The following is a 27,300-nucleotide window of genomic DNA, read 5'->3' on the forward strand; positions in this document are numbered from 1 at the left end:
AGGCGGGATATAAATGTAATAAATAAATAAATATCCCTGACCATCTTCCTTGCCCTCCTCTGTACCTGTTCTAATTTGTCTAAATCCTTTTTAAAGCGATGAGTCCAAATCTGGACACAGCAGACCATGACAGAAACTGAAGCACAATAAACACTATCCAAGGGTTAGGCTTTCTAATCTGATCTGTGATCCTTCCCCAGATCAGAATGATATATCAAGACACTGTCAACACAGCATTACCAAGTAAAGCAAATGTGCCTTTTTGGAACCTGACTGCTCTATTTGGCACTAAGTGCTGAGCCTTTCAGGTCACTGTATGGCTGAATCTCAGTCAGTACAGTTTGTTCAGTTACCTGTGGACAGACAGACAGACACACACACACACAGAGAGAGAGAGAGAGAGAGAGAGGGAGTAGTGGAGACAGTGCAAGTGACTGAGTGTTTATATGTGTTGATAGACTGGAGCAAGGTGAATGACTAAGGAATCAAAATGTTATAACCAACTCACTGGGCGTTCCTTCCTCCCCACCACCCCCAGAGATGAATCATTCACAAGTAGATTGTTCTTTCCTGTACATATTGTTTGAAAAAATTAATGGAGTCTTTCTATGAGTAATCTTTTGTTTGAAACATCTTTAAACCGTGGTTGAAAGGGTGTGCTATTTAAACCATGAGCTGTTCTAAATGGACAAATATAGTGCTGGATTCACAAATTGCTTAAGTTTAAGTGCTTGGATTTAAGTTGATGGAACAAAATAGTCTAGTCTTAGTGCTGCAGCTTATTTGTTTTAGGTATAATGTTTCCAGTTAATTTTTCCAGATAATACATATGGGTGAGAGCAATTCTGCCCAAACCCAGGAAGTTACTAATCAAGCAGAGCAAATGAGGGGTTGGAGAGTATGTGAAGACAAGGCTTATTTGTGTAATGCAGCAGTGGGTTTTTTTTCTTTTCCAATTTTTTTTTTATTTACAATGATAAAGAAACAAATACATCAAATTTAAATCTCATTGTTAACAGAGGGTGCTACATTTAACATCCCCCCCCCACTTAAATATAAAAATATAGGTAGAATCCATTAGTGCTGTGCCAAACCCTGCCCCATATTTTTTTGGGGGGGAATTCTCTCCCTACAAAAGAGGCATTGTTTTTTCTGCCTCTTTCGCAGGAAGGGGGAGAATTCCAAATAACTGGGCGGGGGACAGGGTTTCCACATACCTTTTTAAGTTTAGAAGGTGCCTGACGGATCTTCTTTCTTTGTTCTTTAAAAACACCCCCTGCACTTGCAGCAGCAGGAGACTCTATGGGGAGGCATTTCCAACCAGGCAGGAATTCCTGAACTCCCATGAGACCACAGTACATCGCCCTCTCTCATAGGCATTCAGGAAGAGCTCCTAGGCGTCAAAGCCTCTCTGCAAAGAGTCCTGGGCTGCTGCAAGCAAGAACAAATGGGAGTTTGGGAGCTTTAGAAAAACTCTTATCTTGCTTGCAGGACAGAGCTCTTTGCAGAGAGACTCGCAGCCCAGTAGGAGTTCCTGAATGCCTCTCTGCAGAAAGCCTCTCTGCAAAGAGTTCTGTGCTGCTGCTGCTGCTGCAAGCAAGAACAAATTTTTTCTAAAGCTCTAAAAGCCCTGCTTGTGCCTCCTTTGCTGAGAGGCCCTTCCTGAATGCCTACTGGAGAGGGTGAGGTCACATGGTCTCATGGAAATTCAAGAAGCGCTGCCAGGCTGGAAAAGCCTGTCTGTAAAGAGTCCTGGGCTGCTGCAAATGTGGGGGGCATTTTCAAAGTAAAAAAAAAGAAAAAATTGAAGATACCTCAGCCACCACCTACCCTTAAAAAGGTAAGTGGAAGTCCTGTCCTCCTCCCAAAGGAGAAAGTTATTTGAAATTCTCACCTCCCCAGCCTCTTTCGCCAGAGTTTTCATTTTGCCACCCCACCCCTCTGAACTGCCAAAAATGGAAGAACTGAAATATTCAGCACAGCACTAGGGCGGTGTCTCCATAAGCAATTTACTCTGAGCTGGCTGTCGTTAGGGATACGTGACCTCGTGGCCATCCTGCAGCCACCCTGGAGCTTATCACAGAAAAAAACAGTTCTTCTGAGGCTACTTTTAGTCCAGTTGTTTTCCTTAATTCAGCTTGTCTGCAGTTCTGTTGTTGTGTGCACCACCCTCCACATTTACTCCAGCATGATAGCTCTGCCCAGAGGTGTGTCTTTCACCTGGCCTTGACCTCACTGACCCTGGTCAAGGGGTGTTTCCTCAATGTTTTCCCTGCCTGTGTTTCCCCAATGTTCTGCCATTTCCCAGCTGGTCATCAGAGTTCTGAGCTACCTCATGGCATTTCCTTCACCTTGCCTACCACTAAACTCTGGTGGCTATCTCTGCAAAGTATAGGTGTGCTCCAGGCAGCCTGTAACTTTTATTAAAAAGTAAAGCATTAAAGCAAAATAGTGCTTTTGTCTGTAGTACCTACACCCCCTCTCTCACTATCTCACATTTGCCAGCTATTCCTACCCCTATCTCACTAGTGCACTATTGTGCGATAGTATAATAGTGAGACAGGGGCTATAAGTGTTGCTGGACAAATGGGTGATAGTGACATTCAAAACGGCTTTGTAGGTGCAATTTGTTTAACTACTTCCTTTCAGGATGGGTGATTTCTTCCATCTCACTATGCCTCTATCATGCAATAGCGCAATTGCATGATAGAGCAATTCTGTGATCATGGCATAGCGAGATGGGGGTGTAGGTGTTGCTGGACAAATACGTGCTAGTGACAAAGTGAGATAGAGCCTTTAGAGGGGAAGAAAAAAAAGAAATGGCGGAATCGGGCATAGCTTCAGCAAGCAGGTGTCTCCTCAGAAGTAACTCCCATTGTGGTCAATGAGGCTTGTTCCATAAATATCCATGCTTCCTCTCTTTACTGTTTGCTTTGTTGAAAGGAAGTAATTAATGGGGGTGGGGGAGAAAGAGATTGATTTTTGGTAAAACCATTTCATAGGAGGACTCCTCCCAGGATTCTATCAAGTAATCTGCAGCTATGTTTCCTTACTATATGCTTTGTTGGTGTAAGGAAGTAATTAAGCTTCAATCCATCACATTAGGGGAGTATCAGTAGAAGGAGAAAGCAGAGCCTGGTTGGGGGTGGGGGGAGCCTCTGTTATTGGTTGAGTGACCCCTGCCAGTCTGATGACGGTTACTCCAATCCCCCCACTGCACCCAGATGTATGTTCTGTGAAGCGATTTATACTAGTGCAATGCACTCGCTTGTGGAGCCCTGTGCGGACCAAAGCGCACCAAAGCTGATTCCATGAAAAAAATCTGGGTAATCCTATATTCACTTTATTTTATTCATTTCTATACTGCCCAATAGCCGAAGCTCTCTGGGCAGTTTACAAACATTCAAACCAAAGAGCACACAATAAAATAATATAAAATATATTATGTAATATATTATGTATATTAATGTAAAATACATTAAAACCGCAGTATAACAATACAACCAGAATTCACTTCTTCCATTGTCGTGGAGAACCCCCTTAGAATCCATTGGCTGCTTGGAGGTTTTCTTTATGGTTCTTCATAATAATGAATTATATTTAATCTCTTTTCCATGATCTGAGGGAAGGTTTTGACAAATATTGCTGCTTATATCCCTGATTTGTATATCCGATAAAAACATGCTATAATTTATAAAAATCAGATGTTATGACTTTGCCTTTAGCTAACTTCTATTGGTAAGTCAGTTTTTCTGCCATAGCTATTTGCCACAGCTCCATGTTCCAAGACTTTAAAGTTAGAAGTTCTGCAGTTTTCCAACTCTTAGCTATTACGTTGAAAGCTGTCATCAGCATGAACACGATTCATTTCTGAGATGTCAGTTTTGCATTTTGTTCTTGCCATATTGTTCATAAAGCCAGTGCTGATGTAAGATCAGTTTGAATATTATGTTCCAAAACTGTAACGCTACAGGACATGACCACCACACATGAATATATAAGACTTGATAATTACAATTTCCCCAACATTTTGTATTGTTTGTGTTTGCTTTTTTTGTGAGATGCACTGATGTAATACATCATCAGTGTAGCAATTTTAACGACTTCCCTAAGGATTGTTGATAGTTTTTTTTGACTGGGTCATCCATAATTCATATGTAGTATTGTTGAAACTCAGACCTAGCTGCCTGGGGTCACGACTCACAATGCTGCCCTCTAGGGACCCACATCCCCATCCCCACATCAGCAAGTGGTACCTGTCCTCCCCCCCCGCCCTTCAACTGCCTGTCTTTTGGTAGTTTCCTAGCTGATTTCTTCCCCATTCTAAATGCTTTCATTACTGGAGGGACATCATTTGTATTTTCTTTCTCGGGCACAATTTGGGGTCAGCCTTGGGGAAGTATGAGTTTAATTCACACATCTGAAGTGTGAAAAGTAAGTTTCAGCAGACAGGTGACTGCTCAACCTTGTCTGGCAAGATAAAGAAAGTAATAATCCATGATAAGCTGTGCGGCTATTATCCTGTATTCCTAGAATTGTATTATAATGTATTTATCCTTTACCTACACAGCGCTACATTTCATTTCTAAATATTTCTCAGGCATTCTTCTAAAAATATATGCTGCAGCGCCCACTAACAATCTGTGCTCTTCTGGACGTTCCCTCTTTTGATTTAACATAAGTCTCTGTGGGTGCTGTTATAACAAACATAGGCTGGATGCACATATAAAAGGAAACTTTGAGAGGAGACAGATGCTCTCACCCCCACCCACAAATGCTGAAGGTGGTTTGGTTTGATAACATCATTGTTGTCTGAGCTGTATACTTCCACTGCTGTCATAATACTATTATATCTGGTCAAATAGGTATTTTTGGGTTTGGAAGCACTACAACACCTGTGTGACTGGAGATGATGGTGGGTCAAAAGAAACAAGTGTCATGGTGGACAAAAGGAAAGTACACATGGGCAACATGGTAGACAAAAGTGTACACACATGCAGCATATTGGACCAAAAAAAGTGTCACCAAAGACAGTGTGCAAAAGACAATGGGACAAACGAAACAGGTGGACACTCAAACGACAGTTTCAGAAGAAACTATTATCTATTTCCAGACTGTCCAACCTGGAGCAGGCTAGATGTGAGCATAGGTTTCTAAATAGTCACTGGCTCACTAGTATTCAGTATGGTGGGTTACAAATAGAGTCAGCCTTCACCCTTTATTTGTTTATTACATTTATATGCTGCCCAACAGCTGAGGTTCTCTGGGAAATTCACAATATACCCTGTCTGTTCTGGACATACTCAGCCTGTTGAAATGGGGGCAAAAAGAAAAGTGGGGATCTTGGGTGGGATAGCTAATACCCTGGAAGACAGAAACAAAATTCAAAATGATCTTGATAGGCTGGAGCACTGGGCTGAAAACAACAGATAGGGATAAATGCCAAGTTCTCACCTAGGAAAAAGAAACCAAATGCACAGTTACAAGATGGGGGAGACTTGGCTCAACCACACTACAAGTGAGAAGGATCTTGGAACTGTAGATCACAAGATGAATATGAGCCAACAATGTGATGTGGCTGCAAAAAGGCAAATGGTATTTTGGGCTGCATTAATAGAATTATTAATTGGTTAAGACAGTGAACTGCAGACCGGAAGGTCGGCAGGACCGCAGTTCGAGACCCGAGTGCCGCGTGACGGAGTGAGCTCCCGTCTTCAGTCTCAGCTCCTGCCAACCTAGCAGTTTGAAAGCAAGAAATTGCAAGTAGATAAATAGGTACCGCCTCGGCGGGAAAGGTAACAGCGTTCCGTGCACCTCGGTGTTCAGTCATGCCGGCCACATGACCACGGAAGCGTCTTCGGACAGCACTGGCTCTTCGGCTTAGAAACGGGGATGAGCACCGCACCCTAGAGTTGGACACGACTGGTTGGGGACACCTTTACCTTTTTTTAATAGAATTATAACTGCCAAATAACGTGAAGTACTAGCTCTCCTCTACTCAACACTGGTTAAGCCTCATCTTGTGTACTATGTCCAGTTCTGGGCACCACACTTTAAGAAGGACAAACTGGAAAATGTTCAGGGGAGGGCAATGAAGATGAAAAGGGGACTGGAAACAAAGCCCTATGAGGAGAGACTGAAAGAACTGGGCATGTTTAGCCTTGAGAAGAGAAGACTGAGGGGAGATATGATAGCGCTCTTCAAGTACTTGAAAGGTTGTCACAGAGAGGAAGGCCAGGATCTCTTCTCAATCATCCCAGCATGCAGAACACGGAAGAATGGGCTTAAGTTCCAGGAAGCCAGATTCCAGCTGAACATCAGGAAAAACTTCCTGACTCTTAGAGCAATACAACAATGGAACCAATTACCTAGGGAGGGGGCGGGCTCGCCCACACTGGAGGCATTCAAGACGAGGCTGGACAGCCATCTGTCAGGGATGCTCTGACTTGGATTCCTGCATTGAGCAGGGGGTTGGACTTCAGGGCCTGATAGGCCCCTTCCGACCCTACTATTCTATGATTCTATGATCTAGTTAGAGAAGGAATGTATGTTGTTTACTTCTGGGGGAACCAGTGCTGCTTGTCTGCCTGGGTGCCCGCCTGCTCCCCCATTCTCAAACTGTATATTTATAAATAAGCAGACTGCAAAAATGTCAGGAGGTTTTGCTACTCTCTCCTCATGAGGAAACTGGCCCTGTAGCAAGCTGCCTCTTGACTCTCCTATCAGCAAGGGCCATAGAGAGGTTGACATGGCAGTTTGTTGTCTATAGGGCACATTGATGCACTTCTATGGCCCTCAGTGACCAGGCACAGGAAGACTCTTTCCTTGCATGCCATTTTTGTATGCATCCTGACCCATGAGCTCCTATGGGTAGACCAGGCCTCCAGATGGGATTTGGAGCACACACAAACACATCCCAAACTGGAGAACAGGTAAACCTGAGCACAGAGGCAATCTCGCTTGGAAGGTATTGATGCTTTCTATTCTACTATGCCTCTGAATACCATTTATTGGGAAGCAACAGCAAGAGATGCCTATTGCCCTCATGTCCCGCTTGTATGCTTCCAGTGGTTGGCCACTGTGGGAAACTGAATGCTGGACTAGATGGACCCTTGGTCTGATCCAGCAGAGCTCTTATGTTCTTAGGATTCTCCTTTCCCTATTTCTGTCATGTTTCAAAAGCACAAAAATGTGGCTTGCTTTCTTTTCGTTCACAAAACACTTAGCAAGGTTGAGCCATGAACATGTCCATTTCTCAGTGTTTGTGCTCTGACTTCTAATGGGCTTATTTATAAAACAGGCTGTATTCTGCCAGGTTGAAAGTATGTATTTGTATCTTGCTTCACTTACTCCTCAAAGATATTCCTTGGCCTTAAACCTATAAATCCTGGCCAGGTCATCTTTGGCAGAACTACATAATTTGAACATTTAATTAATAACTGTTTGGATTAACTGCTAGGGCTAATGCCTCAGCTCACATGCCTGCTATTTAATGATCCCTCAAGGAATCTCTTCCCATTAAATTTAAGGCCGTTAAGCTGAGAGGAACTATGTGGCTCAGGAGACAGGTAATGTCAAATGAAGCCTATTGCTTTGCCAGGTTGCAGACTGAAAAGAGAGGAGGACGGAACTGACCCTCAAAATTATGCTAAGACCCCATTTCATTCTAGACAACATGACATCCCATCCAAAAGCTCAGTGCATTTTGAAGTGAACCGTCTTCCGGGACAAGTACTAGCTTAGATATGTACTTCTCTTAGGGTGCTATCCTATGGCAGTGCCTGTAAGCCTCTGAAGTTGGAGGCTTACAGGCATCCTATGTAGAGCGCGAGGAGTGGCAGCGGTGACCTTCACCTCTACGCTCATCCCGCTCTGCACTTTGGCTAGATGGGCTTTTTCACTTGTCTAGCTGGTGCATGTCAGAGAGGGAGGGAAGGAGGTTGGGGAGGTCTGGGGATACGTTGTATCCTGGCATCCCCAGTATCCTCCCCTCCCTGCCCACCAGCATGTCCCATTACCCCCTCCCCAAGGTCACCTTCGAAACCTTGGAGAGGTAGCTGGCGCAGTTCTCAGCCGTGCTGGCTGCGAGGTGGAAGGGGAGGGGAGCGCAGATTCCTGGATCTGTGGTTGGAGTGCTGTCTCCAACCTCGAATCCAGGAATCTGAATTATCCTCCCCACCCCACCCCGACTCTGTCTAGAGGCCATAGGATTGCTCCCTTGGGGAAGCACTTTCTAAAAATCCTTTCTTTAAATGGAAATCAGCTCTTAAAGTGCCGCAGATTCAAACTCCTTGAGGGTTGTTCAAAGGCTGGCAAACAAAAAACAAAAAGGGGGGGGGAATAAATACCACAAAATTCAGTTATGGTAAAGAATAAACATAATTGTCTATAGACTCCATTCTGTCAGGGTCCATCTACACTATGAACTGATATAAAACTGTATTAATTTAACTATCATGGCTCCACTCCATAGAATCCTGGGGATTGTACTGTCATGAATTCTTGGCTAGAAATCTTTTCAGATTCCCATTTTTCACAGGGAAATCCCATTGCTATTATTTATTTAAACAATTTATAAGCCGCCTTTTAAAGTAAACCTTCCCAAGGAGTCATACAGCAAGATTTAAGATGACAAAGCACATTAAAACAATGATAAGAACAAAAGAACATTAACACTTAAGACCAGATAGCCCCATATACACGACACCCAATAAAGCCCTAACTCAGTTATAGGTCTTGAGGGCCTACTTGAAGACTTGTAATGATGGGGCCTGGCAGACATCAGTTGGGACAGAGTTCCACAAGCAGGGGGCCACTACTGAGAAGGCTTTATCTCTCATGCCTGCCACTCTAATTGCTCTTACATGTGGTCATACAAGTAGGGCCTTCAATGCTGATCTCAAAGTATGGGCAGGTTGGTATGGGTGAAGGTGGTCCTTTAAGTAATCTGGACCCAAACAGTTTAGGGTTTTAAAGGCCAATCCCAGTACCTTAAAGTGGGACTGGAAATGCAGTGGCAACCAGTGCAGCTGGTACAATGTAAGTGTCACACAATCCAACCACCTAGTACCTCCCAGTACTTGAGTGGCTGAATTTTGTACCAAAGTTTCTGAACTGTCTTTAAAGACACCCCTGTTTATACCACATTACAGTAAACCAGATTTCAATAGCCGGAATGGGAAAGGATCCAGGGTACTTGTAGTAGGCCTCAAATGTCCACAGAGTTTGTCCATGCCCTCAGGCTGCACAAGCTGAAACATATCCATGATGACATGCCTAAACTGTACTCTAGTTCCATCAGTATCGGATTCCATCAAAACTATGGCATCTGAGTCAGAATGGGTGAGAACGACTTTATCTGCAAAATGCACAGGAAATTGGGGAGAGCGGCCTTCAAGGGTTCCAGCTCTTGCATACCAGGGCCTATGCCAAAAAGGCCCTCAGCACCACAGAAAGCTCCACTGGATGATGTTGAGCAGGCACAATGGTGATAGAGAAGTAAGGTTTCTTTGCTGCCATCACACCAGAGACTAAGTTTTTGGTTGAATTTGTTACAAATCTTCCACCATTTCCATTCTAATAGTTTCATCCCCCCCCACCTCCTCAGAATATCAAGAAGGCTACATGGCTCTGAGACTGGGTGAAGGACATTTGAGAGCAATTGTATTGATAGTCTGGGTCTTCTTCCCTTCATTCCAGGACCTCTGACTAAACTTGCAGAAAAATCCCTGAGAGACCCCAGAATGCCTCCAGGGGAGGACGATGACAATTGGTCCTCCAGCCCTGCAGCGGTTGCAGGTAGCTCAAAGGGCCAATTTGATCAAGTAATGATCTGCCCATGCCAGCAGAGCCAGAATTGACTCCTCCACACTCAGATCACTTTTCCCTAGTCCAGTACAGAACAACAGACTTGAAGTGTGCTGCCATATAGGCCAGATGTAACTTCAGACAGGCCCATGGTTGCCCTGGTGGCCATGAAATCCTGAACTATACCTGACAAATTAGTCTTGGCGTGAATGTTGAAGTCCCCCTTGGGGTCCTCACCACCATGTGCTATCAGCTCATTAGCAGAATCCCAATCCTGTCTCAAATACCTATCACCAGGTACTGACACCCAAAACTGGCTTATTGTCAGACAGGGTACATGATCAGAGAGTTGGAATCCTTATATGATGAAATTATAGAGCAAGCCTACCCCTTCATAAACTACTAATCTGGTTTATGTCTGTAGTGTAAATAACTCCTTGGAGTTCATCAAATAATCCAGAGGATTGAGTTGGAAGCTTCAGACATACATAGTGATGCAAATTCTGGCCTTCTTGGGGCAAGTTGAGTTTGGCAACTCTGTGTTCTTACTAATGAGAGTCACCCCTGCCCACAACTGGAGCTTAAGGACTTTAAAGGTGGCATCTTATAATACCCACTTCATGGATTAGTGCTGTCACACTGGAGGGAATAGAGTAGTCTTCCTCAATGTGTGGCCATGCTGGCTGGGCATGCTGAGAGTTGTACACATCTGGAGGGCACGAGGTAGGGTGGCTATGTGTCCTCTTTCACAGAGGACAGTCCTCTATTTGAAGGGCTGCCAGAGGACTGTCCTCTATTTTGAAGGTGTCCTCTATTTGAAGGGCTGCCCAGTCCAAGTTTGGTTTAAAGAACCATCAGAAAGGAAAGCAAGAAGAGGCCTTGAAGTTGCCATCAACAATTAGCACCTGGACAGCAGCAGACTGAGCAAGGCAAAGAGGTCACCTTGTCACAGCCAGACTACAGTGAATTGTATTGTACTTCTGTTGCAATAATGGTGGTGGTGGTGGTGTGTGTGTGTGTGTGTGTGTATGTATATTATATATATATATATATATATAAAACAGCATGTGCAAACCTTATGAAAATTGGTGTCCTCTCTTGTCCTCTTTTTTGGCAATTCATAAGTGGCCACCCTAGCATCAGGTTGTGGAAGGCTGGCATAGAGACAGACAACAAGAAATAGATAACCATACTGTGGGAATGAGCCATATGGAGAATTCTTATAGTCATTATAAGCTAGGATGGAGATGATTTGCCATGGAGAGAGGCATTTTTGCCAGTATCACGTGGTAGCTGTAAAGCATTCTCTCACCCCGTAGCCATTAATATATAAATAATATTACTCAACATTTATTTCATCCTAAAATTGTTACCTACATTTATACCTTTTACTGCATTATACTTTCTTCTTTTAGGGGGCAGACTTGCAGTTTATTCAAATTAGCAAAACAACAAAAACGAAAAAGATTCATCCTCTGCTAAATTCAAAACAAAGAGAAAGCTTCCTTGTGTTTTTCATGAGAAAGAAAAACCTGAAAATATGGGAGTTTTAAATCCTCATAGATCCACTCTTCAAGAGCACTTTCACAAAATGATGCTCAGATTTGATGCTGACAGATGGTTTCTAGAAAAAGTTTCATTATCACATTAAAGTATGTAGTGGAATGTATAAGTAAAGGCAAGGCAAATACATTTTTTAAAAATGAAGGTATTGTTTGTGAGCAATTTGCTGCTTTGCACTATCAGCCACTTTTCTGAATCTGTATGTTTTTGTTATCTGTTGGTAATTGCTTGAGTAAGACCTCTTTGTTCAGACAGATCAGAGTCTATTTGACTAAAGTTCTGGACGCCATCACGGCTGAGTTGTGTTATGGCCAGCTTCCTTGTTTTGTTGAAGTGTACTTTATGTGAACAATGTACATTCTTTGTGCACATGCTTCAGTCTGATACAAGGTTCAGCAGGGGGTTTGTTGAGTAAAGATTTGGGGAGAAACAGAAGAAAACTATTTGGGGGTGAGGTACGGTGGAGTGAGGGTGATCAGCAGCCAAATCCAGCTTGATTTATTCTCCCTTCCAATAAATAGACATGGCTCTGTTTACTGAATTCTTGCCCATATCATCATTTCAGACTCTCTGCCACACTCTGCTAGCCCACCCATAAGAGGAGAGCAAGATAAAGAACCAAGTGAATTGTACAATGTATCGCTTCCTGTAAACCAAAAGACATGGTGTAACTCTCATGTCTGGCACTTTTCCTCTGCTTTACTGGCATCCTGTTTTTCTCTTATTTAAAGTCTACATACAGACATTTCATTTCTTTGTTCTGTTATGTTTTGGGAGGACGATTGGCGGGGGGGTAGTGCAGTGACTAAGAGTAAGAACAGTGAGAGGAGACATCTCACACATAAATATGTGTGAGCACACACATACACACAGAGGACCAGCACAAGATATTTTGCTGCCCGAGGCACACACCCCACACACCCATGTCAAGTTGCGTTATACCCAAGGCCAGGCAAGTTATTTTGGCACCTGAGACAGAACCCCCCCCCCCCCAACACCTCTTCCCTTCCCTGGCAGTAAAAATACAGTAACAAAGTAAATAACAAATTATTAACTGCCCTTTCAGGACACCCAAAATTAGCTACCTGAGATGGCCACCTCACTCTGCCTAATGGTAGGACCAGCTGTCTCTTCCCTCAGCATGCACTCATAAGGTACCAAGACTAGGCAAGAGACATGATGCCACCCTCAGCTTTATCCCTCATCCAACTGCAAGAGAAGTATGACGTAAGGGGAGACATGATAGAGGTCTACAAAATGATGCATGGTGTGGAGGATGTGGAGAGGGAGACATTTTTCCCCCTCTCTCAAAATAGTAGAACCTGGGGTCATCCCATGAAGCTGATGGGTAGGAGATTCAGGACAGATAAAAGGAAGTACTTCTTCACACAGCGCATAGTTAAACTATGGAATTCGCTACCACAGGATGTAGTGATGGCCACCAATTTGGATGGCTTTAAAAGGGGCTTGGACAAATTCCTGGAGGAAAGGGCTATCAATGGCTACTAGTCCTGATGGCTATGTGCTACCTCCAGTACCAGAGGCAGTGAGCCTATGTACACCAGTTGCTGGGGAACATAGGTGGGAGGGTGCTGTTGTGCTCGTGCCCTGCTTGAGTGTTCCCAGGCGACAGCTGGTTTGCCACTGTGTGAACAGAATGCTGGACTTGATCTGATCCAGCATGGCTCTTCTTATGTTCTTATGATAGTACTGACCTACCTCACAGTCTTATTATAAGGATCACTGCGATAATTTAGGAGGTGCCTTGACCACTCTATATCAATCCTATGCATTATTACAATGGTTACTAATCTGTCAAAAACATGAGAAGATATCGCTAAGGCAGCATGGTTTCCTGGGTCCTACCACCCTAGAAAGTCTGGCCATGAGCAGGGGGTGGAACTGGAACGTGAACACAGTTTTTGCCTTCTAGAACAGACTTCAGTTGTGCTGTGGCCTTCACCTGGTCTGACCAACTCTCCAAATAAACAATTCTGGTCCCTGGACAAGGCCCAGGGATGGGGTGTAGGAGTAAAGAGGCAGAGCTTGGTATGTCCAGGATTATGTCCCAGTGGTAAAGTGTTGAAGCCCTCAGAAAACTCTGGGCTCATATAAGGCATCCACTCATGGCATGTGTGTATAAGTCTCCTCCTGCCGCCAAGCAATACCATCTGCAGATGATTTCAGGCCAACAGATTAACCTAACGATTCAGACTGTTTAAAACTTTGAGTTGAAAGTACCCAACAGTCTCTCAATAGAATTAGACCAAACTAAGGACTCCGAAATATGTGTGAGAGAGAGAAGTGTAATGCAGCACAATATTAGAACAACAAGAAGGCTCTGGATCCCCTATGGCTGCAGTCAATCTTAAAAGAGAGAGAGAGGGAGAGAGAGAGAGATGAAAGATAGGTAGATAGACTAACAACAGAGTCATTTCCAAATATATTTAGTGCTAAACATTTTGGCTTCTGCCCTCATCAGTAGCTGCTATGTTCAACCGCTACTATGTTTGCGACATAGGATGTTGTCGCCAATCTACAGCAAAGCCGCCAGTTCCCTCTGGAAAAGGCACCATTTCTGTAAGTCCTTTTACTGAGTCTTTTTCCTAAAATGCAGCTCCCGTGCAGTTTTGCCGCAGTGTGCCATGTCCCCCACCCCCCGCATTAAAACCTGGGTGTGCCTCTGTGATCTGGCAGCGATGTGGTCAAGGGGATGGGACGCCCCATTCCCTCTTGTTTCCCCAATCTAAGTTGCTTTTCCCATTGAGAAAATCCCCAGGAGTGCAGCAGGGACCCCTCACAATACCACAGTAGTGGGGACACTCCATCACCTTAGCTAGCCTGCTTTTAATCTTTAACATATTCCCCCTTCTGTGCATGTTTATTCAGAAGTAAGAAATACATCTCACTCCACTGCAGTGAATCTTTAACATATTCCAATGCATACAGAACCATGTTAAATTGCTAAAGCATTAAAGAGTTAAAGGGCTAAAGTGCTTTAGCGATATACTGTGGCTCTGTATGCACTGGGATATGTTAAAGGTTCACTGCTTTAACACATTAAGGGTTTAACACTTTAGCGATATGGGAGTCTTGTTTCTGTGGAGAAAGACTGTCAAGCATACTTGTTGGTGGGATGTAGGGAAACTTCCAGAGAAAAGGCTCTGCACCTTTTCTCTGGATGCCTGATATCCCTCACAATACAAATCCTGCCCCCTGAGCAGGGGAAAGAGGGAGACGGGAACCAAACCTCTCATATGTGCTTGATGATGTTCATTTCAGCTGACAGAACTCTGCCCAACCCATCCCAAAGTAAGGCGGATTAGAGTGCAGTGAGACCTGTGAAAGCGCTTGGTTTGGAAGGCACCTTTTTCAATTTAGTGTGCTGCTGACGGACCAAAGCCAATTTCAGAAAAAAGCAGAGAAATGCTGAAAGTTTTTCTCAATGCATTTCTGTGAAGATTCCCCCCGGGACAGCAGACTGAACAGGCTGGCACACAGGTCACCTGATCACGGTCTTCCACATTATGGGGAGATGTACTGTGCTATTTAAATTATAATCATTATTTCTAATTTTGCATCTACACACATAAATTAGCATATACACATTTTATGCAAATCTGTGTCCTCTTTTTTGGAGATACATAAGTACCTTAGCCTGTGAGTATACAACTTATATGTGTGTAATAGGCTGTGTACACACAGCCTGGGAACTGCAAAATGCAGGTGCCTAAGGCTGGATCTACACTTACCGCCTTTTTTCGCTTCCAATGAGATTTCACCGCCTGCCTTTCACACTACGCAGTACCCGCCTCAAATTGGAACCGGAATTTCCCACTTCTGTGCTCCCGCTTTCAATACCCTAATATCCTGGTATTTCCCCTTAATATGCTCTGATTTTCCGCCTTCGCTACCGTATCCGGTTGTAGTCCCCTCCCCCGCCTGTCCATATATGGCAGTGTTTGTATTTCCCTCCTGTCCAATCACAGCTCTCAACGGCCCCATGTCTTCTTCCAGCTACTGATCGCATAGCTTCCTCAGCAGCCCCCGTTTCCTCAGCCACAAGCAAAGGGCTGGATGTGCGCACGCTTGTCTGATCTCGGAAACTAAGCGGGGTTGGCCCCGGTCAGTAGTTGGATGGGCGACCGCCTGGGAATCAGGCTTCCTGCACTGAGCAGTGGGTTGTTGTATCCCTTCAAATTAGATTAAGTTTTACCCCCTCCTATCCCCCGCTCTGGATGTGTATGTTTTAAAATTCAGGCATTATCCTCGCAGAATCGGGGCTTCTCTGCGATGTTTTTTTTTTCTAATTGAGGCATGATCTTCCAAGCTTCCAAGTTGTGAAGCTTCACAACTTGGAAGCTTGGAAGATCATGCCTCAATTAGAAAAAAAAGACATCGCAGAGAAGCCCCGATTCTGCAAGGATAACGCCTGAATTTTTTTAAAAAACATCCCAAGCGGGGGATAGGAGGGGGTAAAACTTAGTCTCATTTGAGGGGATACAACAACCCCCTGCTCAATGCAACAAGCCTGATTCCCAGGCGGTCACCCATCCAACTACTGACCGGGGCCAACCCTGCTTAGCATCCAAGATCAGACAAGCGCACGCAGGAAAACAGCACAGTGCTCAAGTGTGAGCCGAGCTTGCACATTTGATGAAGCACTGCAACAGGGAAAATGGGTGAGTATGAATAATCACGTTTTAATGCGAGAGCGTTTAACCCAACGGGACACCGAATTCATTGCGATGGCGGGCGCAATGTAGATCGGCCCTAAGAATATGATCATGTCATAATTTTGCACATTCAGTGATATTGAACCATATGGATAAACCACAGAAAGGCAGAAATAGATATTCTAATAATGTAATTATAATGGCAGACCAAAAAAAAGTCTCACTCCCACTTGTTAAGTACTAACAAAAATTCAGCCTGTATTTCTAATCTCCCCTTTTTGCAAAGGGGTAATAAAAATTTCATCTCATGGAGTGATTCCCACAATATACCACAGGAGACCTACCTTATGATTTATCTTCCCTTTTAATGATATTTTGGAAGATTAAATGCTCTGGAATGTCAAATCTATCAGAGATAACACACACTTATTAACTCATCCCTCTTACAGCTCTTGCAATGGGCTTTAGTTTCTATCTGTACTTCTGCCTTCCCATCTGTACATAAGAACTTGTTCAGATGTCAAATTTGATATAGCTCCCCAATAAACACAATCCATGGCAACCAATATGCCAAAATAGTTCCAAAGCTCTAAAGACACTGCATATCTTCTCGATCATCCCAGAGTGCAGGACATGGAATAATGGGCTCAAGTTATAGGAAGCCAGCTGAACATCAGGAAAAACTTCCTGTTAGAACAATACGAGAATGGAACCAATTACCTAGGGAGGTGGTGGGCTCTTCCACACTGGAGGCATTCAAGACAAGGCTGGACAGCCACTTGTCGGGGATGCTTTGACTTGGATTCCTGCATTGAGCAGGGGATTGGACTCGATGGTCTTGTAGGTCCCTTCCAACTCTGCTATTCTATGATTCTATCAGAGGCAGCTCTACATTTGGGACGAATGGGGCAGTGCCCTTCGACAACTCCCCACCCACTTGCATCGAGAGATCCCCACACGAACAGGCATATTTGCTCTAATGCACAGCATGCAGTTGCTGAGTGCCATGCATGGTGTTCTCCTCCTGCCCTCCACCGATAACCTCAGTAGAATATTGAGTATCTACCCTGTCCTCAGCCCCACCAGCTCCAATGGGCACCAGTCACCACTGCTGCATGTCCTGCAGGTACTTGTAAATAATAAGTAAGGGATGGCAGAAAGTCTTACATATCAGGGGACACGGGATTATTTGGAGCCACTTGGTATTTTTGTAATAATTCAATGCCAGTGAAACCACCCACCATGAAAGTAGCTGGGAAGGAACAGAAAAGGTTTCGGGGACACTGTCCCCCCCAAAAAAGAATAACTTTTTGGCAAGGAAAATTACAGGTGCAGGCCCCCCAATTCAGATCAGGCACCAAGCTCTTACTTTAGAGTAAAAAAGAAAGAAAAATGTAACTGCTAGCTACATCTTTAAAGCCACATGTGCTTTGGTGCTCGCTCGCTCTCACACACACGCGCGCGCACACACACACAAATACTGTTCCCCAGCAAGGAGATTTTTCTACTTGAAAAATGATGCAGATCTAGTCCACTGAGTAATGAGCTGAAAGTCCCATAGGATATTTGGTATTTCACCCTTTCCACGTTTTAAGAGAAGGCATAAGAAAAATGTTTATTGCTCTTTTTCCTTACCAAGTTGCCAAAAGAATATTTTTAAGTGGTATCCTTTCATTCTGTTTTTGGGCTCAAACCTGGCTGTAAAGTTCAGGAAATTCACAAGAATAGACAAAAAATGCATGGCTTGAAAGTCTTTCCAGCTTTGGGACACGTGCATCCTTTTCTCTTTCCAGAGTTTGCAGACCAGAATGCAAGGGCTGGCCCCACAACATATTTCCAGTGGAAGGAAGAGGAAGAGGAAAGCCAAATCCAGCCATCTGGAGGTGCGATCTTGCCCACTAAGCTGGCAATCCAGATGTGAAGGGCAATCATGGAGGAGCTGTGGCAATTAGGCTTGTGCACTTGTCTGAAGGCCAGTTGGAGGGGGGTTACTGTGTCGTCGTCCCCAGCACTCCTTGAGTGATGTTGCGGCTACAGTAATACCTGACTATGAAGCTCTGATACTGTGAAATATAAAACCGTTACTGACAGGGCTGCTGCATCTTTAATAGTTGTGTAGCAGAAGGAATTTTAGCAGGAGTAGCCTCCATGACAAACGACTCCTGCTGGAATTCCATCTTCTACACAACTGTTAAAGGTTACTTCACACCCCTTCCAACTACCATGTTGGCTTCCTCACCAGAGCTTCGCGCTCCGACCTTGGGTGAGGATGCACATGGAGGAGAAGGGGACAGGGAGGGGAGGCACCAAGAATCCACAACTCCACTAGACACATTCAAAAGGGTGTCTAGTGAAAAAAGGAACAGAAAGGAGGATCACCTCTGTTGCTCCTTCTGCTCTGCTAGGTGTCTGCCAGCAGAGCATTGGATATTTGGAATGCTCCGACATCGGGGCACTCCTTTGGAAAGCATAGGTTGCTCTGCTAAGCACATGAATAACTCCTCACTGAAATCAATGAGGCTAAAAGTGGTTCACTTGGCTAGATTGTACCCTGACAGTGCAATCCCATGCATTTTACTCGGAAGTAATACTTACTGCATTCAGTGTGGCTTACTCCCAGTCCCAGGTAAGTGTGTATAGCATTGCAGCCTAAGAGTTGTTGGCCAACTCTCCCAGCCTCCTCTCCAAGTCCCCGTAGCCTCCAGGGGACAGGGTTTAGGGAGGGGGGAGGGGCAAATTGGAAATTTTCATGGGCTGGATCAGGCCTGCAGACCAACAGTTCCTCATTCCTGGTGTACTAGCTCACATTACAAGGCAACAAATGATTGCCCTAAACATTTTAATTGCCATATAGCCAACACACACACACACACACACACAGAACTAGCATCTAGATATTCCATAGTGATTGTATAGATCAGCCTATACGATTAGACAATACTACATCAGGTTATAGGAGGGTTTGCATGCATGGGGGTGGGGACACCCAGACATAGAAAGAACAGCATTTGGGGTAGAAGGCACACATAAAAACATACTAATTTTTATGTGCACAGAGTTGGCTGCTTTTTAGAGTTAGGGTGGGATGCTACTCAAACTTACAACCCCCACATATAGCTTGAAGAGATACAGTCCAGGAAAACCTTTGCCACTTATTTTGCCGATAGTATAAATTAGCTCATAACTAAGGTGGATGGGATAAAATTGGAGAGGAAAAAGTTTAAGCTTAATAAGCAAATCTGATTTTATTTGTACACTTCTCTTTTATTTTCCAAGAGAAACTAGTTGAAGTTTTGGACTTTATCCAAGATGGGTAAAAGAGGAATGTCTGGCATTTGAACTCATACCAAGGAAAACTAAAGTTATACTGGGATGCTGGAAAATGTTTCCACTGGAGCTATGAGTAGATAATGAAACAGGTTGGGAAGAGCTGACAGCCATGGAAAAGACTGATAAGAACTATTAAAAGGGAGAAAGACTATTTGCTTTTTTAAAAAATATGTCTAATTATCCAGACTTAACCTTACCAGGCAGTGGTATTACAATTTATACAAAGTTGATTTTGTTACAGCATAGAGGCACACTGTCAAATCAGTTCAGGCCTTGTGCATTTTTAAGTTTGTTCTTTTCTTTATTGCCACACGCGTTACCTTTAAGTGTACAGGGAGTTAAGCAACTGAAGACAGTGTGAATAAACGAAGTATTTGGATATGTGCTTCAGAAATGAGTTGGATAGTTCATAGTGTTAGGGTTCCCCCATAATAGCTATTTGGCTAAAAGATCAAAAATGGCTGCTAGTTTGAAAATGACTCAGTTATCATGCCCTTTTTTAACATCAGTTGAACGCTGGGGGTTATTTTACTCAGTTTTAGAAGTGAGCGCAATTATTTTTAAAGCAGCAGAGATATCCATCTTTCACCAGCAGATTTACTCTGAGACATGAAGCAACTTTTTAAAGGGGTCTCTGGTATTGAATACAATGTTCCTGAAAATACCGCAGTGGTAGAACCCCTTTGACTTTTTCTACATATGACTGCAGGAACCATTCCATCTATGAAAACAAGGACAAAAAAATTAAGGGAAAGGGCAGGAAGAGGAGGAGCTTAAGTGAGGGAAGTAGTTCTTCCATACCCCAGTGTACTTACTGATCAACATCAAGATAAACATTAGAAAGAAAGAAAGAAAGAAAGAGAGAGAGAGAGAGAGAGAGAGAGAGAAAGAAAGAAAAAGAAAGAAAGAAAGAAAAGAAATTGCTGTGCTGATATGTTAAAAGAAGGGGAGAGGAAAACAGAAGAGGATTGTTGTGTGTGGAGGGAAAGGCTTGTGGGTCAGCTCTCACAATTAAAATCCTGCTAAGTGTATACTTAAGAGGCAACATGCTGGTGAGATTTAGGTGGATTGAAAGGATGCTTATACCATGCAATCGCCCTGCCTCATTCACAGCATTTCACAGGAATTCCAGACAATGTCATCTTCCAGTTGTAACCCTCCTGTATTTTCCCACTGCTTCTTCTGGCTTTTTTCTTTGCATGTGCACACCCACACACAAGTCTATTAAGGAGGGACAGACAAAATAACTGCACAATGGCTTTCGAGTGGTAGCACTAGGAGCCCTCAGTCTTATTTAAGTAGTGGCGAAGACTGTGACCAGGTGACCCTTGCTGCCTGCTTCGCCCGCTGTCCAGGGGCTAACTGTTGATGGACAAATTCAAGGGCAGTATCCAGTGGAGACTGCCAGCGAGTATGCTGCCCGGCTGAGTCCCTTCCACTGCTTATGGAATGGAGATGTAGCACTTCCCGGGGCAACCCAAAACAAGCAGGAATGCTCATTACTGGGATGGGACAGGCCAATGGAGCTTGCATACGGGTGGTGGGCCCCATTTGAGGACAGGCAGCATGGGCCACTGCCCCAAGTCTTTAAACTGGACTTGGTCTGGACAGCCCTTTGCACAGAGAATGCCTTCAAAGACAGAACTGTTGTCCATAAAGCTGGACACATGGCCAGCCCAGCTCTATTCCATTCCCCTTTCCCACCACCACAGGTTTCCATATCCTGCCCGCAACACACACTCAGCGTTCTATGGCCAGTAGAGATGAATCCGGCCCTTTTAGGGCCCAACGGACTCTCATGGCTCCCCTGGCTCAGCTTGTCTTTGCAAGCCAAGTTGGGGGTGGTTTGTTCCCGATACCTGGGAACTTTCCCCCTTTTGCAGAAGTGCATTTTCCTGCAAAATTACAACAGCAATTTGTCCAAATTAGGAAAATTATAACCACCATTTGCCCTATTTGTGCAAATTGCGGCAATAACTTTGCAGGAAAATGCACTGCCGCGAAAGGGGGACGTCTCCCCGCCACCCTCCATGCTCTCCTTGCTGTGTGCACAGGCCCTCCATGCTCTCCTTGCCAGTGTCAGCAAAGGGGTTTGTGGGAAGCAGCAACCCCTGCCATTGCTGCCCACATGCGCAAACCCCTCGCACTCTCCTTGCTGGTGCCAGCATCAGTGAGGAGAGCGTGAGGGGTTTGTGCATGGCAGTGGAAGTCTGCAAGCAGGCCCAACTAGCACAGGTTGAGTCGAGCCAGCTCACAAACAAGTGAGCTGGAGGCTGAGGGACTGAGCCACCAAAAGCTCCGCGGACTTGACCCCTGCCCCCATAGATGCTTCTAACATCCCTAGTGGCCACTGAGCATGCTCAGACCTCATTGGCCGGTTTTGTCCCCCACCCCCAATCCTTCTGCAAACCTTGGGGTTCCCCCAAGCCTACTGATACCTCCTTCTTGTGCGTGGATGGTGCCGTTTTGGCTTCATAGGGACCAGCACAGGAAAACGAATTTGCTATTGGTATAGGATTACGTGGCATATCAGCGATTACACATTTCCTAAACCCATGTCTGATGCTTAATGAAAATGCCGGGGCAGGGGTGGTGGGCACTTGCACAATTGAATCACTGAGGGGAGGTGTTTAACCCTTCCCATGCCACCAGTTGTCCTTTACATTTTCCCTACATGTGGGCTTTTTCTGGCTTCAGAGCCGGAAAATTAGTGAGTGGGAGGAGGGTTAAGCACCTGCCTGCCAATTCATCTCCCGCCTGTCAACCCGGATCACACACAAATATCCTACATTAGTGTTAGAAAGGAAACACTGGATAGGAAACTCTTAGTTTATGGTGTCCCCACCCCCCCCCACCCCTTGTAATGTGTAGTTTTTTCTTAAGTCCCAAGGCCAAAGGAAGCGTTAAATGGATTGTGCTTATTTTCTCTTGTATTTACAAAGCAGCCCTGAGTGGTGGCCAGAAGGAGAAAGAAAAGCCCCTAATGCACGCACGCACCCCATGCTTCCGGCCAGAGCAGCTAAATGCTCCTCCGTTCTCCTCTCTCAGTTTGGATTGCTGTCAAACCTCCCCCTATCCCTCAGAGCATGTAGCTAAAAAAAAGGAAATTCTTGGAATGCCTTGGAGATTTTGATGCTGACGAAAGGATATCTGCCTGATGTCATACTATAAAAATATGAACTATTAGCTTACAATTCTGGATACTCTCTTGCATATATGTGTGTGTGTTCTTCTTCTTTTAAACCCTATACAAGTTTCTACAGACATAACCTACTCCCATGGAAGACAATGGCAAAGGAAACACCTTCTAAGCTGACAGAAAAGATTTGAGAATTATCTGTGACGGAACAGGAGGCAAGGCCTGGAGCTAAAAGACCCACTAGGATTTCTGTGGAGCAGACTTCCAAGATCAGATTTTAAGCTTCCTGTGTGGTGATCTTTTGTCTCTTCCTGAGCTTCTGTTAAAGGGGCCCACTGGAAAGCAGCTGTGAATGTCATGTCCAGACAATCAGTTTAGAATGAATCATCTAAAAATGGTCTGACGAAGTCTCCAAAAGTTTTAAAAGAACAGACAGTTCCTTTCTCTTAGGTCTAATTAAGCCATCTTGAAGGAGACCATTTTGGCTGGAATCGAGCCCAGAAATTAAATAAATAAATAAATAAAATAGAATTCATTCACAGTGTGTGGTTGCAATCCTAAACCTCTCAAGAGCCACATTTAATACGTGGGAAGTTTGTGCTCATTGGAAGGACAGATACTAAACTTCAAATATTTTGGCCACCTAATGCGAAGAGAAAACTCACTGGAAAAGACCCTGATGCTGGGAAAGATTGAAGGCAAAAGGAGAAGGGGACGGCAGAGGATGAGATGGCTAGATAGCATCACCGGTGCAATGAATATGAACTTGAGCACACTCCAGGAGAGAGCGGAGGACAGGAAGGCCTGGCGTGCTATGGTCCATGGGGGTAACGAAGAGTCGGACACGACTTAACGACTGAACAACAACAACAACAAAATTGTAAAAAGAGGACAAAAGAGGGCACCAGTTTGCATATGCTACTTTCATATATAGAGGCAAATTTAGAAATTATTATAATTTAATTAGAAGTACAGTACATCCCCCCAAAGGTGGAAGACTATAACTGGGTGATCTGTGTACCTTACTCAGTCCGCTGTCCATGTAAGTTTGATGGGCAACTCTTCCTTCTGTTCTTTATCTTTAAACCAGACTTGGCCTGGACAGCCCTTCAAAATAGAGGACACCATCAAAATAGAGGACAGTCCTCTGGCAGACCTTCAAGAAGAGGACTGTCCTCTGTAAAAGAGGACATACGGCCACTGTAGCTCCCAGCGATTCTCAGGACTGTTTCTTCCATGTTGCCTTTGAAAGACGTCAGTAAATACTTGCACCTCTCTCCCCTCCAAAGTTTCCATTCCCCGATATTAGTTTTGTGCACCTTCAAACATGGCTGTAACTGATAAGAGTCCATCCACAGGAACAAAGTAGCCATATTCAGTAAGCAGGATAACAGAAAAGTTAGTCATGGGAGAGAGCTGTGGCCTGTTAATGTAGCCCAGGATTCCTCAGCCACATGCCCTCCAGATGTGATGGTGTCCTGCTGTGGCTGAATCAGGCTCAGGCTAAACTAAGGGACGATCCAAAAGCACGTAAGTACTCAGGCAATGGCCGACAGCAGTTTTACCAGGCAAGAGGAAGCATTCTGAAAGAGAGGTCTGAAAAGCAGCCAACAGCAAAACACAGATAAACAGTCAGACGCAATAGGCAGCCCAAGAAGCAGAGTCAAGCAGGAGTCCAAGGTCAGGAGCACAGAGGTTCAGTCACAAGGTAAGGTCAGGAAAACAGGATACAAGGAAGTAGGAGCAGCGCAATACATTGGCTAGGCAGACACTGGCTAGGGCTCAGCCGCAGTACATTAGAGGTCTCTGGTCAGAGCCCTACTCATGAGGAGTCACTTTCTCGTCAGGAGGCCTTTGAAACGAACACATGAGTTCTTCTCATGGGAGTCCTACTGGCCTGTTGCTTGAGGCAGCCATGCTCCTGGGGGTCAAGGGGCTGCTCAGCCTCTGCCTCTGAGGCACAGTCCCCTCCCCCTGACAGGGACAGACCTACAGCCATCTCCCCCCACAGTCCCAGGCAGCTCCTGTTCTGGTGACAGTGACTGATTTGGGGTGCCCTCAGTTTCTGGGAGCTATAGCTCTTCCTCTGAGGAGGATTCCTCCAGTGGGGGCATGCCAGGTGGACTACAACCCCCATCATCCCCAGCCAGCGGAGGGAGTTGTGAGCCCACACATCTGGAAGGCTGATGTAGGCCGCTATTAGCCTGCCTTTGTACAGCGCAACATGTCCTGAAGATCCACAACAAGAAGGTCTCCAAACAGACAGCTCCTTCTAGAAATTGCTCAAAACAGCAGCTTCATGCCCCAATCCCTGGCCAGGATTTTTAAGAACAGAGGAAGGATGATCACATGCTAAGACAGAACTAGTGTAGTGTAGTGTAGTGGTTAAAATGTCATAGTAGGACTGGGGAGACCAGTGCTAGTTCCAGGTTGCTATTGCATCTCATCCACTTTCTCATCATTGTTACCACTTGCTTGCTTGAGAGGCAGCCAGCCAGTGAGCAAGTAGGCATCTAGTGCTTCTCCTGCTCACCACTCTCATAGTCTGGGCCAGAGTGAGAGGCTGGTGAACAAGCAGATGAACAAGGGAGACAACCTTCTTGGTGGTAGCCTCCAAACTGTGGAATACTCTCCCCACTGAGGCCGACCTGGCACCAACATTGTCATATTTTTGGTGCCAGGTTAAAACTATCCTGTACTCCCAGGTATTTTTCAGTATATGATGGGCTTTTAATGTCAGTTGTTTTATTAGGTCCAGGTATTACATTGTAACTTTTAGCTGTTTTAAGAACATAAGAAGAGCCATGTTGGATCAGACCAAGGGTCCATCTGGTCCAGCATTCTGTTCACACAGTGGCCAACCATCTGTTGACCAGGAACCCACAAGCAGGACATGAGCAGAACAGCACCCTCCTGCCCATGTTCCCCAGCAACTGGTGTACATAGGCTTACTGCCTCTGATACTGGAGGTAGCATAGAGCCATCAGGACTAGTAGCCATTGATAGCCTTCTCCTCCAGGAATTTGTCTAACCCCCTTTTAAAGCCATCCAAATTGGTGGCCATCACTACATCTTTTGGTACAGAATTCCATAGTTTAACTATGCACTGTGTGAAGAAGTGCTTCCTCTTATCTGTCCTGAATCTCCCACCAATCAGCTTCATGGGATGACCCCAGGTTCTAGTATTATGAGAGAGGGAGAAAAATGTCTTACTATCCACATTCTCCACACCATGCATAATTTTGTAGACCTCTATCATGTCTCCCCTTACTTGGAACCTTTTTTTCCAAGCTAGACAATCCCAGATGTTGTAACCATCTCTCATAGGGGAGTTGCTCCAGCCTCTTGATCATTTCAGTTGACTTTTTCTGCACTTTTTCCAGCTCTGCAATATCTTTTTCTTAGGTGTGGTGACCAGAACTGAACACAGTATTCTAAGTTTGAATATTTCAAACTCATATTTGAGTTCTTTAAGAATTCTATGATGGATACCATCTGGGTTCAGTGATTTATTTACTTTCAATTTGTCAATGAAGGTTTTAATTGTTTTAGAAAATTTTATATTAAATATTTTATATTATGTTTTTATTATGTTGTAGAACAACAACAAATTTTATTTATTTATTTACACTTTTATACCACCCCATAGCCGACGCTCTCTGGGCGATTTAAGTTAAAACATTAAAATACAATATACAAAGTTTAAAAGCCATTTACATAAAAGCACACAGGCAATATACACAAAAAAATATAACTAAAAACAACTTTGAACTAAAAACAGTTTAACAAAAATCCAACAATAAAAACAACACAGTTTAAAAACAGTATACAAGAGTCAGCAAAAGGAACAAAAGTTCTAAAAAAGGGAAGGCCTGCCAGAATAATAGAGTCTTTAATTCCTGCTTAAAGAATTAAATTTAATTCCTGCTTAAAGACCTTCAAAGTAGGGATTTCAGAGAATTCCGCCATGGATCTCGGTGAGGCCGAATGCCAGTGCATTCGGCCCCCCGAACTCCGTGGTGTAACAGCCTGCCGCCCCCCCCGCGGATCCCCCCTGGGACGAGACTCACCTGGGGCGGATCTTCCGGGCGGCGGCGGCGGCTCCAGCGGCGGCCGGTCTTCCGACCAGCTGCCGCCGCCGCCATTTCCAGGCTTGTGTGTAAAAAAAAAAAAAATGCCAGTGCATTCGTCCCCCCGCGGATCCACCCCAGGACGAGACTCACCTGGGGCGGATCGTCCGGGCGGCGGCAGCTCCGGCGGCGGCCGGTCTTCCGACCGGCTGCCGCCACCGCCATTTCCAGGCTTGTGTGTTAAAAAAAAAAAAAAAGACATGATAGGCTACGTAAATCTTTACGTAGCCTATCATGGTTGGGTGGGTTTAAAAACAACAACAACCGCGTACGCAAACGGCGGCGGCTACGGCCGCCGCCATTTGCGTTCCTTCTTTTTGGCCGTCTTAATCTATGTAAATATTTAGATAGACTATGACGGCGAAAATCAAGGGGCACGCAAATAGGATAGCAGGCGCTATTTGCATCCCCTGTTGATTCGCCGTTTTAGCCTACGTAAATATTTACGTAGGCTAAAACGGGGAATCAAAAAGGGACACAAATAGCTCCCGCTACGCTATTTGCGTTCCCCTTTACTTTCGCCGTCATAGTCTACGTAAATATTTACAAAGATTAAGACGGCCAAAAAGAAGGAACGCAAATGGCGGCGGCCGTAGCCGCCGCCATTTGCGTACGCGGCTGGTTGTTGTTGTTGTTTTACCCAGAGCCTTCCGCG

The 27,300-nt window shown here is 44.7% G+C and overlaps 1 long non-coding RNA gene across 1 annotated transcript; it reads left to right on the forward strand.

Annotated features, from left to right (window-relative positions):
• Window positions 1-1,372: 1,372 nt before the first annotated feature.
• Window positions 1,373-23,021, forward strand: LOC146359073 (uncharacterized). The gene is made up of 3 exons (XR_014786535.1): window positions 1,373-1,840; window positions 17,840-17,929; window positions 22,631-23,021. It is a non-coding gene; the product is annotated as an uncharacterized LOC146359073 (long non-coding RNA).
• The last annotated feature ends 4,279 nt before the right edge of the window (window positions 23,022-27,300 follow it).

The sequence above is a fragment of the Heloderma suspectum genome, chromosome 1 (genome assembly GCF_057233095.1).
Source record: "Heloderma suspectum isolate Gila_16-S chromosome 1, 16-S_ref, whole genome shotgun sequence".
Lineage (NCBI taxonomy): Eukaryota > Metazoa > Chordata > Lepidosauria > Squamata > Helodermatidae > Heloderma > Heloderma suspectum.